Source organism: Arvicanthis niloticus, chromosome 13 (assembly GCF_011762505.2).
Source record: "Arvicanthis niloticus isolate mArvNil1 chromosome 13, mArvNil1.pat.X, whole genome shotgun sequence".
NCBI classification, from domain to species: domain Eukaryota; kingdom Metazoa; phylum Chordata; class Mammalia; order Rodentia; family Muridae; genus Arvicanthis; species Arvicanthis niloticus.
The window spans coordinates 35,428,521-35,446,565 of NC_047670.1; positions in this window are offsets into that span (position 1 = coordinate 35,428,521).

Consider the following 18,045-nt stretch of genomic DNA (forward strand, 5'->3'; position numbering starts at 1 on the left):
ATTATATACTTAGAAACAGCAAAGAGTAAAGTGCTCCCAGCAGGGATTGCTGCTACTATGTAACTCCTATTCACTTTCTTGGTTCTGTTTACTGTCCTGAAAAATGACAAAGTATAACCACAGATGTGTTACTCCCTAAATACCCCTCTCTTATACGGCTAAAACTTTTACTACAGTATTGTAAGTTCATTGGATGTGGCTTTAAAAAAAATCTATAAAATCTGTAACAAAAAGCTTGGAACTCTAACAGGAAACATTAATAATTTAAATGTATACAAATTTTAAGACTTTTTTTTAAATTAAATTACCTGTGTGTCTTAAGTGGAAAAAGGCTTGAGGGCCGAGGCACAATTACCTGCCACCCTGGATTGGTTTCATGTGTAGACAGTCAGGCCTCAACCACTCCTACCTCCTATCCCCCTGCCTCAGCTACTAAGTCACCCCTGAGAGAGGCAAGGTTTCCCTTGCTAACAGGCCTCTGGCTGGAAATGGCGAACTCACAAAACAGGTGGCCATGTGGAAAACAAACTCAAACTACCGTTCCTGACTGAAAATGTGCTTCTCACTAGTCCTTTATTTTTAAAATGTGCCTCTCATTGACTGCTCTCAATAACCGAACACCTACATGTTGCGGTAAAGGATTAGATGCTTGCAGAGAAAACTTCCAACTTCAAAGTTTGCTCAGTGGAGTTCTGATATAAAATTACCACAGTCACAAGCACAAAAATTTTAACATTCCTTTGGCTGTTTTCATATAGACTTAAAATTACGTCTCATTGTGCTAAAAAAAAAAAATCTCTGTCCAACATACATACATACATATATATAGTATATATGTATATATACATATGCATACATGTGTTTATGTATACACAGACACATATACAGATATATGTATATATACATATACATACATACATATGCATGCATGCACACACACATCACACACACACACACACAAGAAAGAATGTTCATACTTTTATCCCTTTTGGATTTTCAAGTTCTTCTCCTTTGCTCTCTTTCCTGCCAAGAAATTTACAAATGAATATTTATACCTCTCCTATGTTGGTAACTTTTCAGGCTTTGTTTGGCTCAAAGTTGTGAGTCTCCTCCAGGATTTGCAGACAATTGTTTTCTGCTCTTTTTACACTGAGGGCTTCAGGGCAGGTTACAGGCAGTCATCATGCTAATACCTTCTGTCTCCAGTCTGTCTCAGCAGATTTTCACTCAGCTGACAGACACCATCCAGAAACCTGCAAACTGCTCCAAAACGGTCTCATCTCCGTGGCCTTGCTGGTCCTGTAAAACCATTGGGCCCTGAACTTGCCGAAAGCTGATGTGAACCTATCTAACCGGGTGAAAGAAAGCTGGCCTGCAAACTATGGCCTCCAGAGGCTGACTCCAAGGACATACTTCAGTCCCCGTGGCCCACCCTCCCCTTACATCTTATTGGCTTCCTGGTTTTCTTATTTCTTGTAATAATAATCCCTTCCCCCAATCCCTGTCTCTTCAGTTTCTTTCAGGATGGAATTGGAGAAGTTACCCAGTGCTCAGTAGGTAAACCAGATGCTTTTAGCCAAATTTCCTCCAGTCCCATACCATCATCCAAATCCCCTCTGTCTTCTGACCTTTGGCCAGCATTTCAGCCTTTCTGGGCCCATGATGACCCCACCCTGCTCTGAAGCAATCAGATATTTCACACCCCTATCGTCAACAAAAGGTTATAATATCCGGCCCAAGGGATGCTCCTTTTTCCCCCCCAAAAAGGGCAGGCCCAGTGACTTGGTCCTAAATTGAGTCTAGGCTCAGCTCAAGCTGAAGTATAGCAGGATTTCTGGTGGTTAAATAATAGCCAGCATTTCAGGAACCTGTAAAATGGATCCCCCTCCACTAAAAGGAGTCATTTCCTGTGCCTCTGACAGAAGGGACATATGACGCTAATGACATATAGTTGTGGTGCCTACCAGCACATCAAAGTCCAGGTTCCTTCAGTCTCTATTCACAAATACAGTCTCAAAGCCCACACCAGCATCCCAGCCCTTCTCAGCTCCTCCTCTACCCAGGCTGCCCCAGTTCACATGCTTCCCCTCCCCCAACTGCTCCTCCTCCTCATAACCCATGAGTTTACCATGTTCTACTTCCCTAGCCCTGGCTAGGTCCCGTCTGCTTTTTTTTCCTTCTCTGCTGTGTACTCTTCCAGATGCCTCTGGATTCTCTCTCTCTCTCTCTCTCTCTCTCTCTCTCTCTCTCTCTCTATCTCTCTCTCTCTCACACACACACACACACACATACACATACACACACATACACACACACACATGCACACACACAATACACACTTTACTGCTTCTGCCCATTCAAATGCCCTGGGCCTTTAGACCAGGCTGTATGGACCTGTGTAATGAGCAGCTACTACATTCAATGATTACAGACTTATTGTCCAGAACAGCATGGCTGAAGAAGCACACAGCCGACTACACCAGTCTCCAGCTGCATGCATCTCCCCAACTTTGAGGCTCTATCCTGGGATGCCTTGACGATAAATCAGTCAGCATCATGTGATCTCCTCCTTACCGTTGGCAAAAGAAATCAGAGAGAGTAGCAATGAAGATCAGAAAACAACGACTACTTCCATCTTCACTTTTCTGGGATATTCCTTTTCGATTCAAGCATGTCCTCTTCCTTTGAGTTTCACAGAATGACCTCTGCAATCCTTATTCAGCAGAGAGAAACATCCCAGAGGTAAGCAGGAAGAGGCCAAAGGAGACGGGACATACTTGGGCTGGAACTTTGTAAAACTGGTATTGCCTGACTGCTTAAATCCCAAGGGTCTATCTAGGTGACCCTAAACATGCACAGACCCCAAATGAGACTACCTGGGGAAAGGCTTGAACAGATACATTTGACAAGTACCCTTGGTATGACGTTGGAAAGCACTGATATTAGGCCATGTTTCAAGCACAAGTGAGGCGACATGTCATCGGAATGTCCTCTCAGTGGTCTGTGTCTGCAGCAGAAAGGCATGACACAGGAGAAGCAGAAGACAGGCAAACAACCACCCTAGTAATGGTATAGCTGGTCAGTGCAGGCGAGCACTAGGTATGGTGTCCTGAAGCATGGCCAACCAGCCTGCCTGGAGACGTTCTTCCTGCCGAGTCCTCCTTCTCCTTTGATGTGTGTGCTGAGAATGTGTGTGTGTGTATGTGCATGAGTTAGTGTGTGCACACTTGTGTGAGGGTGTGTGTGTGCATGTGTACCTCTCACCCACCCATGCTCATGGAGCAACCTTAACTAACCATTGGGACAGACACACACACACACACACACACACATCAAACTCAGGCTGTCAGCAACGGCGTTTACCAGCTTATTAGCCATCTCACCAGTCCTGAAGGGTGGCGCTCTCTTCAGTGGTGTAGCCACTGAAGGTACTCGTGCTTCAGAAACTAACCTCTCATCATGTTCAAGTAGCAACCTTAACTAAACCCACTGGGTCACACACACACACACACACACACACTCACACATACCTAAACCCATTGGGACACACACACACATTCTCATGCACATACATACATACACATGCACGCACACACATACACACACATATATACACACACATACATGTACTACATGTGCACACACATGCACATATACACTCTTGTGCACATGAACACACACACACAAAGGAGGAAGAGGTCTTGGTGGGAAGAAGAGTTTCTTCAGAAGGAGTGGGGATGAGAAAGAGCCATGAGGGCAAACATGACGGAAATTCATTACAAGGATTAGGAAGTTGGCAAAGAATTTTTTCTTTTCTTTCTTTTTTTTTTTTTTTTATGCAGTGCAAGAGCTTGGATCAGCAAGAGCTGACCTGAGGAGCCATGGTGGTTCTCTATATGACTGGACAGTGAGGAGCAGGCGCTGGAGAGACAGCAAGGACATGCCTCATAGTACAAACCTACATTTCTTCCTTAAGGAAGGAAGCAACATCAAGTTTCTATCATTAAGATGCGTGAACAAGTTGCTCACCTCTACTGCATCTTGATTCGGTTTTTTTCTCTTCCTGATCCCACTTACAAGTCCCAAGCAGATACTAAAAATAGCCGACTTGATGAGCCTGCTCCGTTTCCGCTGTCGAGTCTGCCTCTTCAAGTGTGATTCGTGTTCAGGTTGTGATTAAGTTTAGTCAGTTAATTTCAATCAAACCAGATAGGCAAGCAGGTACACACGAGTGCACACACACACACTCCATTCTTATTCTTCAGAAGTGTTACTGTAACTGATTTTTTTAATCTACTGTCAAGTCAATATCTTAAGTTATCTGTCATTATATAATGAAACATCCTCAGACTTAGTGGCCTAAAAGAGCCATTTGCATTTCCCCTGTGAGGATCTCACTTATCTGGACAAGGCTTCTGCCAGGCTTGGTGGCTGCTGGGTTGGACTGTTTCCTTCAACTCATCACTAGCTGATGCCCCATGGGCTGGCTTGTGACAGGGCTCTGGATCAGAAGCTGGGAGGGAGGAGCTTTTTACAGACCTCCTCATGAGATTCCTCCAGCAGCATGGTTACCTTCATGGCATATTACTGACATAGTCATTCTTGAGGTGAGAAGGGGAGGTGAGAGACTTAACTGGGCCTCACACAGGCTAGATGGGCATCTACCAATAAGCTACAATCCCGACCTTTCTTGTTATTTTTTTGTTTTCAGACAGGGTATCACTAAATTCCTAGGTAGGCACCATCTTCCTGCCTCAGCCTGTGAGAAGCTGGCCTGGCAGTAGTTACCTTTTTGAGTAGCAGCTAAGAGTTCTCAGAGCAACAAAGCAGAAACTCCCAGTGCTTCTTAAGGCCCTGATCTGACATGGTATTCCTTCTGCTGCATTCCCCCAGGGAAATGGATCTGTGAACCTAGCTGACTGATTCTCCAAAAGAAAAGCACACAGAGGCATGTTTGTTGGATCATCAAAAAAAAACAAAAACAAAAACAAAATCAAGCTGTAGAAGTTGGCTCTCAGGCCTCTAATGGCTTCTGGTTCTTCATACATAAAATGTCCTTAGCCTCTAGAGACCTAACAGAGTCAAATTTTTTTCTGCATGCGTCTCTGGTTCAAGGTTTAGACCTTGTCGTCAGATCTTGTTGTAGATGGGCTGTGTGGGGATGTGAAGCAGCAAACTGTTTCTCCCCGCACAGCAGCGGGGCAGTACAAGATGAGCCTAGACACTCACATCGGAAGGAGAGCTGGGGCTGGGGCACTAGTTTAGTGCTTGGGGGAACAAGCAGAAGGACCCTGAGTTCAGTTCTGAAAGTCCACATAAAAATGCCAGGTGTGATGGCACAGGCTTGTGTTGGGAGCCGACTTTTAACAGAAAGCGGCTAGATCAACTTTGCAGCCATCTGGAACCATATACCCTGATAAGAGATTTGGTTTTCAATAGCCTACAACAGCTGAAGCACACTCTGATATCCCACATATTTTTTGACGCTGTTTACTGCCCCCAGCTGCAAGGCGCACGTGGTAGCCACGCCTGCAAGGCATGCAGTTCATGTGCTGTCTACGTGCTATCCAGGCCATATATGTTTGTAAGGCACACAATGCACGTGCTATCCACGCTAGCTACACCTGTAAGGCTTATGTCATATCAACACCTACAAGGCACGTAGTATCCATGTGCCTACAAGGCTCGTGGCAAAAGCCTATAAATACCTCAGAATTCCCTTCAGTAAAAGAGACTTGAGACTAGAGACTTGAGACTTGAGACCTGACCACACCACCCTGTCTTGTCTCCATTCTTTGCATCTCCTGCCCCAAGAGCCCCACTCTCTCTCTTGACCAGAACACTTAGCCCCAAAGCATTGAGGCAGAGTGCAGGTTCTCAACAGGCTTAAATTTCCAGAGCTGGGGAAGTAGAGACAGGTGGCTCTCAGGAGCTTACTGGTCATGTGTCAGAACATCTGGTTGGCAAATTCCAGGCCAATGAGAGATCTTCTCTCAAAACAGAGAGGGAATAACTTGTGAAGAATGACATCCTAGATTGCCCTTTGCACGTGCGCACGCGCACGCACCCGCACCCGCACCCGCACCCGCACCCGCACCCGCACCCGCACCCGCACACACCATGCAGTGGATGCTGGTAGACGGTCATTTTGAAATCCAGCCTGGTTCATGTCACCCTTTTCTGCCTGCTGTAGGGACAGCTGTGGTCTCTGAGGGTGGTTTTCTACCATTCCTGGCACTGGCTTCCAAGTAGCCCTTCTTTTAGAAAGACAAACAGCCTACTTCTATAACCAAATAGTTTTCCCACCCTGCTCCCTTACCTTTTGAGCCTACAGACTTCTTACATTTTTAATTGTCTCCCTGTCTCCCCTTTCAGTCAAACTCTGGTTCTTCATCGTTTCTGTTGTCTGTAGTGCCAGGGGTTGAACAAGGCCCTCATGTATGCCAGGCATGGGCTCTGCCACAGAGCTGTGTCCTCAACACCGTTCACATTTCAGTTTTCAGACAGGGTCTCATTAAAATGACACTGCTGGCTCCATCTCTCTCTGTAGCCCAGAATGACCTTAAACCTGTGATCTTTCTTCAGCCACCCAAGAAGCTGAGGATTACGGGTTTGTGGCACCAGGCCCTGCTCTGTTTTGCTGATACGGTTTTTGCTCTTATGGGACTCGTACACACTTGTGAGGCTCCACTCCACTAGAAAAGAACAGTCGGTTTTCATTTGCAGTAAGTTTCTCCATATGCAAGATGTTAGCTCTGTGGGAAGGTGACCTTACATTCTTGGAAGCAAGTTTGTCTAGAGGCTCTACCCAGATCCACTGGGATCTTAACAAAGAGTCTCACAGCCCTGACTTGATGTTAACTCAGAAGCAGTCCCATTGTCCTTATGCTTTGGACCCCCCATACACACCTGCCCCCCCCCAGCATAACACACACACACACCTGCCCCCAAGCATATTTGGGAACTCTGCAGACTGGAACAATAGGCAGTTTTGTTCACTAAATCAGTAAGCCCTGAGTTGGAAAGAATTCATTTTCCACCCTTTCCTCTGTGTCTTATTTTATGTCGCTAAAAGCAGCCCGTTAGCACTTGAGACATTCTGCCTGGAAACAGTTTCTTATGTTCCCAAGTTCATTAGACATTTTTTCCGTCTTCCACAGTAAACATAGTGCCACACTTCCAACAACTACATGCCATAGGTTGTCTCTCCTTGTTCCAAAGCCAAGAGTATGTGTTTTGTGTTTTTATTATAGCAGTAGGCTATATCCAATGACAGGCTTCTGTTTCAGTTAGCTATTTCTTTTTAACAAATTCAGTGACATAAAATGGTGTGTGTGTGTGTGTGTGTGTGTGTGTCCCACAATTTTGAAATCTGGGGCAGGACTCAATTGAGTTCTGCTGGTGTTGCCCTGGTTGACTAAGGAGCAGAATCAGGCGCAGACTGAGAATCAGCAACTGTTGCATCAATGACCCACAAAAACACAAGCTCCAAGACATTCTTTCCCCTCAACCATTCCAAGCAATCTAGTTTCACACAAGAAAGCTGTTTCTGAGAGATTTCATAAATGACCATCTCTGTTCACTCCTGTGGGTATTTAATGTTGTTGTGAATTTAATATGGTTGCCTCAGTGAAAAGGCCATTGTCCTGCAATGTCTTGCTGAAAAATAAATCTGAGACAAGCAATCATTTGCAGGCAGTGAAATGGTTCAACTGAGACCAAACAGCCAGGCCACAGAGGACCTGAGACTTTGTCCTCAACACTATCCCAAAGACACCACAGTAGTTCCTAGGACTTTATCAGCTTTTCTGAAAATGTCAGGAAATACTGGGGGCACCCAAATCATCACACTTCAAGTACAGCTGTGCAAGGGTCACAAGTGCAGCTGTGTGTAAGGGTCACAAATACAGCTGTGCAAGGGTCACAAGTGAAGCTGTGCAAGAGTCACAATGGCACCAATAACCTTAAAAGTGTGTTTGATCTGGCTCCTTTGGGTGACACTTGTCTTTCAGCAAAGATTTCACCAAATCTCAGTTGGATGAACTGAGATTTCAGTACTTACAACAACAGAATCGTACAAGTCCCAGATGAACTGAGATTTCAGTACTTACAACAACAGAATCGTATAAGTCCCAAAGAGGTAGAAAATGGAATGGTTTACTCCTTGTTTTTCTTCACCTTAAAACTACCAGCCATATTTTTTTTCAAATATTTATTACATAATTGAAAGGAAAAGAAGTTGTCTAAGAGGTACTACTCCCATGAACCAGGTACCTAGTGGCTGTTCTATACCATATACCAAATGTGGCCACTCCCCATGGGCCACACACTTAATCAGGCTCACAGCCTGTGAGGGGTTTGTCACTGCAGTTTTACAAGAGAGGCTTCCCCAGAACTTGGAACGCTTGGTCTCACAAAGAAGTTTTACATCCACAGACCAGCCTAGAACCATATGACAAAAAACCAAGTGCTATTAGCACTTGTTCTCAGAAAGCCTCTGATGTAACAGAATGGTGTCAGGTTTCCTAGCAACAATGACTCCCATCCCAGACCGAGAGGAAGAGAGGATTGTGAACACCACTGAAGAGGGATCAATAGTATACAATCCGACTATTACTAATGGGTCCATAATTCTCTAGACAAGTGTGGTGGTTTGAATGAGAATGGCCCCCAAAGGCTCACATATCTGCATGCTTATCCCCCAGCTGATGAACTGTTTGGGAGAACTGGGAGGCGTGGCCTTGTTAAAGGAGGTGTGCTGCCATTCTGAGGATTCAACACCCCTCCTCCTTTTCTCTCTGCCTGCTATCTTCAGATCAGGATCGAAAGCTCTCAGCTTCTGCCCCAGTGCCATGCCAGCCAACCTGCCTGCCACCATGTTCCTTGCTGTACTATCCATAGACTGACTCTCTCTAAAACTGTATGCAAGCCCTCAATTAGATGCCTTCCTTTAAAAATTGCCTTCAACACAGTATCTCTTCACAGCAATTGAACAGTAATTAAGATGCCAAGCCTTCAAAACTTTGTTTTATGCTCACATTAACTTTTTAAATGATGAGTCTTCCTTTGCAGAGGCAAAATGTTTTCTATGGAAGTTATTAGATAACCAATTTTTCTGTGGATGGACAGATTCCAGGGAGCTCACAGCAAGTGTCCAGCTCCTTCTCAGAGAAAGAGAGATCTATCATGTGGCATCCCATAATTACCAAGGACAGAAGAAATGGACTAAGAATATCGTCACATTTCAGAGTGCGGGGCATAGCAACAACAGAGAAGCTATTAGTATCCTGAGGCCCACAGGGCCAAGGGGGACTTAACACTCATTAAAACTGATGTGCACGCCTTTAATCTCAGCACTCTGGAGGCAGAGGCAGACGAATCTCTGAGTCCAAGGCCAGCAGCCTGGTCTTCGAAGTGAGTTCCAGGACAGCCAAGGATACACAGAGACTGTCACAAAAAAATCAAATCCAAGACCAAAACAAATAAACAACAACAAAACCCCCACCAATCTGATATCTTGTCCTTGGAAATTGGCCTCTATATTTTCCTAAACTGGAATAATTCAGGAGGTGTACATAATAGGTTATTTTACATTGAGTCTTGCTACAAAGTAGAAATCTGAAGACTTCCTTGCCAAGTAAGTTAAATTATGTGAAAGGAAGAGAATGCAATGTATCCTAAGATATTGACTCTGTCATTGTGAACTGTATTTGGCACTCAGACTATAGAATTGTGGGGCTTGCAGAGGCTGGAAAGACTGCCCAGACTCAGAGATAACATGCTCCAGGGGCTGGTTCTATTGACCTGCCTCCCTCACAATCCACTCCTTGCTGGACACTGAATCCACATAGGTCAGAGTGAGTGCAAGAAATATATGTTGTGAACAGTACTGGGGTTTCTTAAATTTTGAAGAGACAAAGAAAGGCTGAATCTCAGTTAAACCACTTATTAGCATTGGCGTGAGAAGGTTATTGCAGGCAGACAGCACCAAGGAATGTGAATGTAGCTACTATCCAGCCCGGAGACTTCAGCCTGTTGATAAAACATGCCAAAGCTCAGGCTGCATGTAAGAGCTGATGTGCTGATGAAAGAAGCAAAACACACTGAGACAGGAAAGCTGAGCAACCCAGAGAGTCCAGCACATCTACCCTACAACAGGCTTTCAAGATCTGAGCTCAGAAAGGGGAAAAGGATAAGGGGGGCGGGGAGGAGTTAAGATGATTTTAGCCTTCAGCATCAACTGTCCTTCTAAAGTGGTTCATTTTCTACACAGAGAACAAGAACTAAAAAAACATGGCACTTATCTCTAGAATATCTACCTATGAATGCCCCAGATTACCCACCGCGTTCCTTAATTGTTAAACATACGATGACCCCAGAGTTCTGAAAGCATAAGATGGGAGGGAAGGGGGGAAGAGAGATGAAGAGGGAGAGAGAGGAGAGAGGAAGAGAAGGAAAAGTGGGGAGGGAAAGGATGTGAGTACTTAAATAAACATTTAACCACTTAAACATCAACTCCACTACTCTCCACACATCAGGGGTGCGCTGTCCTACCATACTGGCTGGAAGATGTTACTGAGATGTTCTGAAGACTCCTCAGTGACTGCTCTTTCTTCTGGCTGCCATGATGACTTTTGATGCTTAGAAGGCTTCTTCTCTTCCCCATCGATAGGATGCACTTCCAGCTTGAGGCTCTTTCCCCTGCCCTTTGTGTCTCCTGTAATCCAGGAAGTCACCACTTACCGGTGTGTAGAAGACTTGTTGCAGGGGATGCAAAGGACAGTACAGACTCTACCTACAAGCGCTCCTGTGATTCCCCTGCCTTGGCACTGCTGGCTGTGGAGGACACATGATGCCTTCCATCGGACAGCAGTCTTGTTACACATGTTTAGCAGCATTCCTAGCTCAATCCACTAGACGGAGGTAGCACCTCATCCCAAGATATGACAGCCAAAATTGTGCAGACATCATCAAATGTCCCATTAAAGGGGAGCAAAATTATCCCCAGTTGAAAATAACATATAGGAAAAGCTCTGTGGAGATTAGTGTGTTGACAGGGATCAACTCAAAGAGACAAACTTAATAAAACAAAAATCTGGCTGGGCAGTGGTGGCACACACCTTTAATTCTAGCATTTGGGAGGTGGAGACAAATGGATCTCTGAGTTTGAGGCCAGCCTGGTCTACAGAGTGAGTTCCAGGATAGTCATGGCTACATAGAGAAACCTTGTCTCAAACAAACAAACAAACAAACAAACAAACCTGTTTGAAGATATTGTAAAGCTTCTAGACAACTAGACTGTATGGGGCAAAATCTAAAAAACAGTTGGAACCCCAACAATATGAGACAACTTCTTGCAGCTATATTTGTTTGTCTAAGGCAGGGTCTCATGGAGCCTAGACAGACCTTGCCTGAGAGTCTTCTGCTTCTACCTCCCAAGCCACAGCTACTTTGGTCCTAGGACATCTGCCCCTCTGGACATGGGCTAAGGGGCTCATGATAGCAAGGGTTGAGAAAGTCAGAAAACTTTGAGAGGGTTCATAAAAATAGAGGACAGAAATCAAGAGCAAGAATGAGTGAGAAAAATGGAGAAAAGTGATCTTGGTACTCCCTCCCCCATCCTCTGTCTCTGTCTCTATCTGTCTTTCTCTTTCTCTCCAGGAAGCTGTCCATTCCCAGAGCTGTTTAAGACAGAAGACTATGGTAGTAAGCATGGGGGAGAGGCCCCTAAGTAAGAGCAGTGTTTTGGTCATTTCATGGCCTAAAAGAAACAAGGACTAATGCTCACAAAGAATTCACAAAGGGAACCTGAAGTGAGGAGAATCAAAGAAGGCCTGAGAGGACTGAGTCAAAACAGAGTAAGTTTTTCTACCAAGGCTTAAGGAGGTATCACACAATACTAGAACAGTGTGCAAAAGGATGCCAATACATCAAAATGTCCAATGAGAGACCAAGTCGGCAGAAAAGTAAAGACTACCAAAGGTAAAAGAATAAATTGTTAGGGGAAACCTGAACCATCTTCTAGAACTTAATGAGAGCTCTAGTTAAAAATCTTTTCACAAAGAATTATTTTGAGTTGGAAGATCTTCATGGTGGACTCCTCAAAACATTTAAGGTAGAAGTATTAGAGGAGAGGAGAGAAGGGGAAGGAGAGGGAGAGGGGAGACAGGAGAGTGGAGACAGGAGAATGAAAAAAACGAGACACAGACAGAGGAAAGAGAGAGAAAGAGAAAGAGCAGAGAGGAGAGACAGAGAGGAGACTAAGACTGACTCAGAGGTCCCTATGTCACAATAGATAATATGACACATGGCTTCTGAGGTTATATTGTTCCTGAGATGCAAATTACAACATTATTTAAATATTAAGCCAACTTTAGAATCAAGTAAACCTCTATGAGCTGGTTGGTTAAATTCTCTAAAGAACCTCATTTTGTAACCAGAATCCTCAAGGCTTTTTGAATTGTAATCTGTTTAGATTTAGGGAGAGAGGCAGGAGGGCTAATACAGTTAAACTTGAGTGCACAAATACCCTGGCTCTCAGAAAGGAATGTCCCTTTGGAGACGTCCTTAGAGCAGCCGGGGCTGGAGCAATTTTGTTGAAGTTTCTAGACTTCAGTAACCAGGAAAGCCAAGCAGTTGTGAGGTTGAGGAATTTTGTTTCTCCTGCACCCTTAACTTTGCTTGTCTTTGGAGACTGCTCAGAGAGAACTGAAACGGAAGATTAGACACATCTGGAGTAAACGGAGAGATTACAGATGTTGAAGAGCTTTCTAGGCCAGGTGTGGTGGGTGATGTGTGCCTACAATGACCACATTTACAAGGTGGAGGCTGGAGGGTCAGGAATTCAAGGCCAGCCTCAGTCACAAAATGAGTTCACTCCAGGTCACCCTGGGAGGCATAAAACAATGTCAAAAAAAAAAAGAAAGAAAGAAAGAAAGAAAGAAAGAAAGAAAGAAAGAAAGAAAGAAAGAAAGAAGCTAACTTGGCCCAACATGGTGGTACATGGCTATAATTCCAGCATCTGGCAGGAGGCAGCAGAGAGGGATCAAAACAAGTTAAAGGGACAGTGTACGTAAACCCTGTCTAAAAAAATAAAATAAAGTTGTTTTTTTTTAAAAAAAAAAAAAAGTCAGTTGATTGCTTCAGTGAAGAAAAAACAGTTTGTAAATTCCAGCACACATTTATGATTAAAAAACAAACTTCCTACCAGATAAGACGGAAATTCTATTACCCCAATAAAAAAACATCTATTTTAAAAAGCAGCAAAAAAATTTTTTAAAAAACTATGAAAATTTCCACTCTTTTGATCCTCCTGCTCAAAAGCTGAGCAGCTACTGCCCACACTGCGTTGATGATCTGCATCAAAATACTAAGCCAAGAAAAGCTGTCAGCATAGGAGAATCAGCCTCTCACAGCCGAGGTCAGATGACTATGCAAGTCAGAAACAGAAAAGACCACACAGGCAAACGACTATGTAAATAAGTGGCTTGAGCCAAGTTAAATGCTATTTATATATGACAAGAACAATAGATATCTAGAAAGAAAAGACCCAAAAGAAACAATAAATACCTAGGAGAAACTAGAGACCTGGTTTTACACACACACACACACACACACACACACACACACACACACAGACACACAGACACTATAAACTGCTTTTGTATTCAAGATGGAGGATGAACTGTGCACACAGAGTAGAAGACTTGGTGCTGAAAATGCATCATATCTCCCCAAACTGAGTTGGGAAACAGTGCGACTGAGAAAAAGTGCCAGTGTGATCCTGTTGGCTTGTTGGGTTTTGCTCTTCAACAGGCTGGCAAGTTGACCTTAAACTGTATACAGAGACACAAAGGAACAATTGGGGCACAAGCAGTGCCAAAGAATTACTTGGCAAACTATAACTAGCTAGAGGGAAGGACAGACAATGCAGGGGTTCAAGCATGTGCTGTGTTAGCTTTCTACTTCTTCCATCACAGCTCAAAAATGTAGTAACTCACATTGTAGGTCAGAAGTCTTGTGGGCCTGGCTAATCTCTCAGCATTGGGTCTCACAAGGACAAAACCAAAGTTGCAAGGGCTTTCTCACTTTCTGGAGTTTCTAGAGGGGCGCCCATTTCCTTGCTCTTGCAGGAAGCTGGGGATGTAAAGTTCCCTGTTTCCTTGCTGACTCTCAGCCTCTGGAGGTGGCCCAAATTCCTTGGATCATGGCCTCTTTCCTCCATCCTCAGGGACAGTAACACAACTGGGAGTCTTTTGTGCTGTACATCACTCCTTTTTTCCCATAGCATCTTTCACTTCAATACTGGGTACCGAATCATCCACATTCTTAATACCACATGCAAACCCATGTTATATAGCAAGCTCCCAAGTTCCAGGGATTGAGACCCAGCATCTTCAGTGTGTGTGCAGAAACATTTGGGAGATACTCCTCGTTGCACCTTTGGTTCAGTGTGTGTGCGCGGAATCGTTTGGGGCAGACACTTTGTTGCATGTTTGGTTTTCTCATCATTCTATTTTCTGATAACCACCTTCAGACCCCTCCTTCTGATGGTTCCTCAATCCTAATCTGTTCTGTGAAGCCTTCTTCTTAGCTTTCCTTTCCATCCTAAACAGCACCCATTTCCCAGGGTTCCTGAGGAGAAACCACAGCTTGAGCCTCCTGGTGTCTCTACCCAAAGCTCTCTTGGTTTCTGTACTTTTGCTTTAAAAACTACAGAGCGCAAATCACCGAGTAGAATTTCAGCATCTAGGCTAAAGGCAGCTACAGAAGCTAGCTCAGCTAACAGATGCCCACTCATCTTAGTCTTCCCTTTGCCAAATTCTTCAACTAGGTGAACCCTAGTCTTCAGCCACATTTTCTGCTGGATGGTCAGAATGGATTTTTGCTGGGTCGTGATCATGGCTACAACTAGTGACTACTGTATCCTAAGTCTTTCTCTGCCTGAATGGAAACTGTTACGCATGCTGGGTGTGTAGGACCAGGTGTTTTCCATGTGTAGGTTATCTGATACCAAAAGGGCCACTTAAAGATAGGACAGCACGATGCTATTCTTGATCAACACAGTCACTGCTCAAAAACGAGCCTTCTCCCAGATGGGTATCTTCACACTAAGGGGATGACAGGTGAGGTGTGAGTATGCGGTAGACAGAGTTGACTCCTCAGACATCCTTCTCATTTCTTGCTACAGACTTGGTTGCCCATAATGGAGACATCTTGAGATATCTCCACATAGTGATAGTGTCACATAGTGATTGAAGTCTCTTTGAGCCATCTACCCTTTCTATTCCTTCTTCCTGTGCAGGGGGTGGATATAACTGATGAGACTCAAACCAACCATTTTAGATCATGCATTGACTTTGAGTATAAAAGCCGGGCGGTGGTGGCGCATGCCTTTAATCCCAGCACTTGGGAGGCAGAGGCAGGCAGATTTCTGAGTTCGAGGCCAGCCTGGTCTACAGAGTGAGTTCCAGGACAGTCAGGGCTATACAGAGAAACCCTATCTCGAAAAACTAAACAAACAAACAACAACAAAAGCCATACTTGAAACATCAGGAATCTAAGTCTCTGGCCATTTTCTGAAGTGTAACCTCCTTTACCGGGTCTGGACAACATGCCACGATAATGTTATAGAGGACACAAGTTTCTGTATCATTTCTGCTATTGTCACCCTGGGATTTTGATACCTGTACTTGGAGCTAATGAAATCAGGACAGTTCAAACTTCAGTTCTCAAACTGGAGGTGTGATTAGCAGCATTTCAGCGTTTGTTTGTTTGCATTAAAGCAGTTTGTGTGTTCAAAACCTTTTTCCCAATACATGAAGGCATTATTGCTTTTTTCACTACAGCATGTTCACTGACAGAGCAAAAGTAAGGATGTGCCTACAGCTACAGAGGGCAAGGCAGGTGCCTGGAGCCCAGGAATTTGAGCTCAACCTGAGAAACACAACTAGATAGTAGAGGAAGAAAGGGGGAGAGAAGAGGGAAGAAGAAAGGGTGGAGTGGAAGTGGGGGGGGAGAGAAGTGAGAGAGGGAGGGAAGAAGTCAGAAGGAGTGCCCTGTGGAACAAGCCTGATGCAAGCAGAGCCTAAGTCTGTTCTTCACTACCATGAACTTATGGTTTGGCCTCAAAGATACAGTCAAATAAAAGGCCACTAATATATACTCTCTCTTTTTGCAACCAGGAATCTGTATGAGGTTTTATTTTCTCCAAGCCAAACAATATCCAACAGATGAGAATCCAGCTGTTTCTAGTAACCCAGGCATCAAAGACACTTGGAAAAAACTGTAAAAACTCTTTTCTCCTCACTAGCTTTTGAAAAATAATTCCCATAAAGTATGCATCAATTACATAAACATGAGGTTGGTTTGTAGTTATACTAAATGAATAAGTTATTTTTATAATATGTTAGTTGAATCTCTAAGATGGGATTACGTAAAAGCCATTTTGGGGAACCTCAAATGTCTGGAGAATAAAGGCATCTTGAAAACAAGATACTTAAAATCTTTGGTTTGTGATACTGAATTTAAGACATAACCACAAAGCTGTTCTCTTATGAAGACACACAAGCTGTTAAGCCCCAAAGTGGAAAAATAGCACAGCACTAAGGAGATGGGGGAGGGGAGATGGGAATGGGCAGAGAGTTTCAAAACTAAATAAACAGCATTGGAGTGAAGCATGGGGGAAATGAGCCCATTTCTATAGCCATTAGTTCCAGCACACATGCTGAAAATAAGCCCAGAGTATTTCTTTTCTTTACACTATGGTCTCACTATGTATTCCTGGCTGGCTTGAAACTAGACATGCAGACCATGGCTGGCCTTGAACTCTCAGAGCTCACCCCAGAGCCTCCCAAGTGCTATGGTTAAAAGCATGCATCACCATCCCTTGAAATTGATTTTTAAATAGGGAATGCATGCACATACTGCATTTCTCAGTAAGTGTTTGATTACCTGTAATAAAAACAGTGGCCCAGAGAACTACCTGTAAACTAACCAGCCTTCCAGAATGTGTAAAGGACAGAAGTGGCGGAGAATGTGAGACAGGAAAGGAGATGATCTGTCAGGATGGATACAGAGGTATCCAGAGGACTCTCTGAAGAGCCAGTCAGCACTCTAGTCCCAAAGGAGAAAATCAGAGTCAAGTGGGTGACTCGTCACTCTTCAGACAAGGAGCCACTGAGCTCCTAGCAAAGGCCAGGTTCCATTCAGAGCCCTGGAGCCAGTGAGCAGAAGGGAGACATCTCTTCCTCAGACCTGACACTTAAAACCCGGGTCATCTTTTTCTTTTGAAATGAGGGCTTTCTCTGAGTCAATGTAGAAGAAAGGACAGCCAAAAATGTTAGTGAAATAAACTACTTAACTTTTATTTATTCTCCCCCCAACTAGGAATAGAGAGGAAAAGAGAGAAGGCTTGATTAGCATATTTTTAAGGTCACAGCATGGAACATAAAATGTATCCTAAAAACTACTTCTGTTGTCCTGAGGTTCAGGAAAAGAAAACAAGGAAGAGGAGAAAAGCACAGGAGACATAGAAAAATGGGATCTGAGGAACTGACACAACAGAGAAGAGTGGTGCTATGGGAACTTCCTGGTCAGTGTGCGCGAAGGTTCTTATTCCTAAGGTACCTCCCAGCTCGGTTTTTGCTGTTTTTGCATCAGCAGCCTTTTAAAGCCCATTTCTGTGTAGTGCTTTGTGAATGCTGAACATTATGTAAATGCACCGTTTGCAAACTATTAGCAAATGCCAGGTCAACTGAATTTCACAATCTCACATATTTACTTAATCCAACTACTCTGGAGGGTCCCCACCTCATCTCCTCTCTCATCTCATGGGTTTTTTGGTTTGGTTTTTTTTTTTTTTTTTTTTTGGTTTGTTTGTTTGTTTTTTCATTTAAAAAGCAGTTCTTGTAATTATGGGAAAATGCCGTATCTCAAGGCAGTGCAGTGAGCTCACACATCTTCAAACCTCAGCTTGTGGAACCTGTCAGTGGCATCCATGCTCAGTGCAATGAGCTTCCACACAAACACCAAGGTGAAACATGA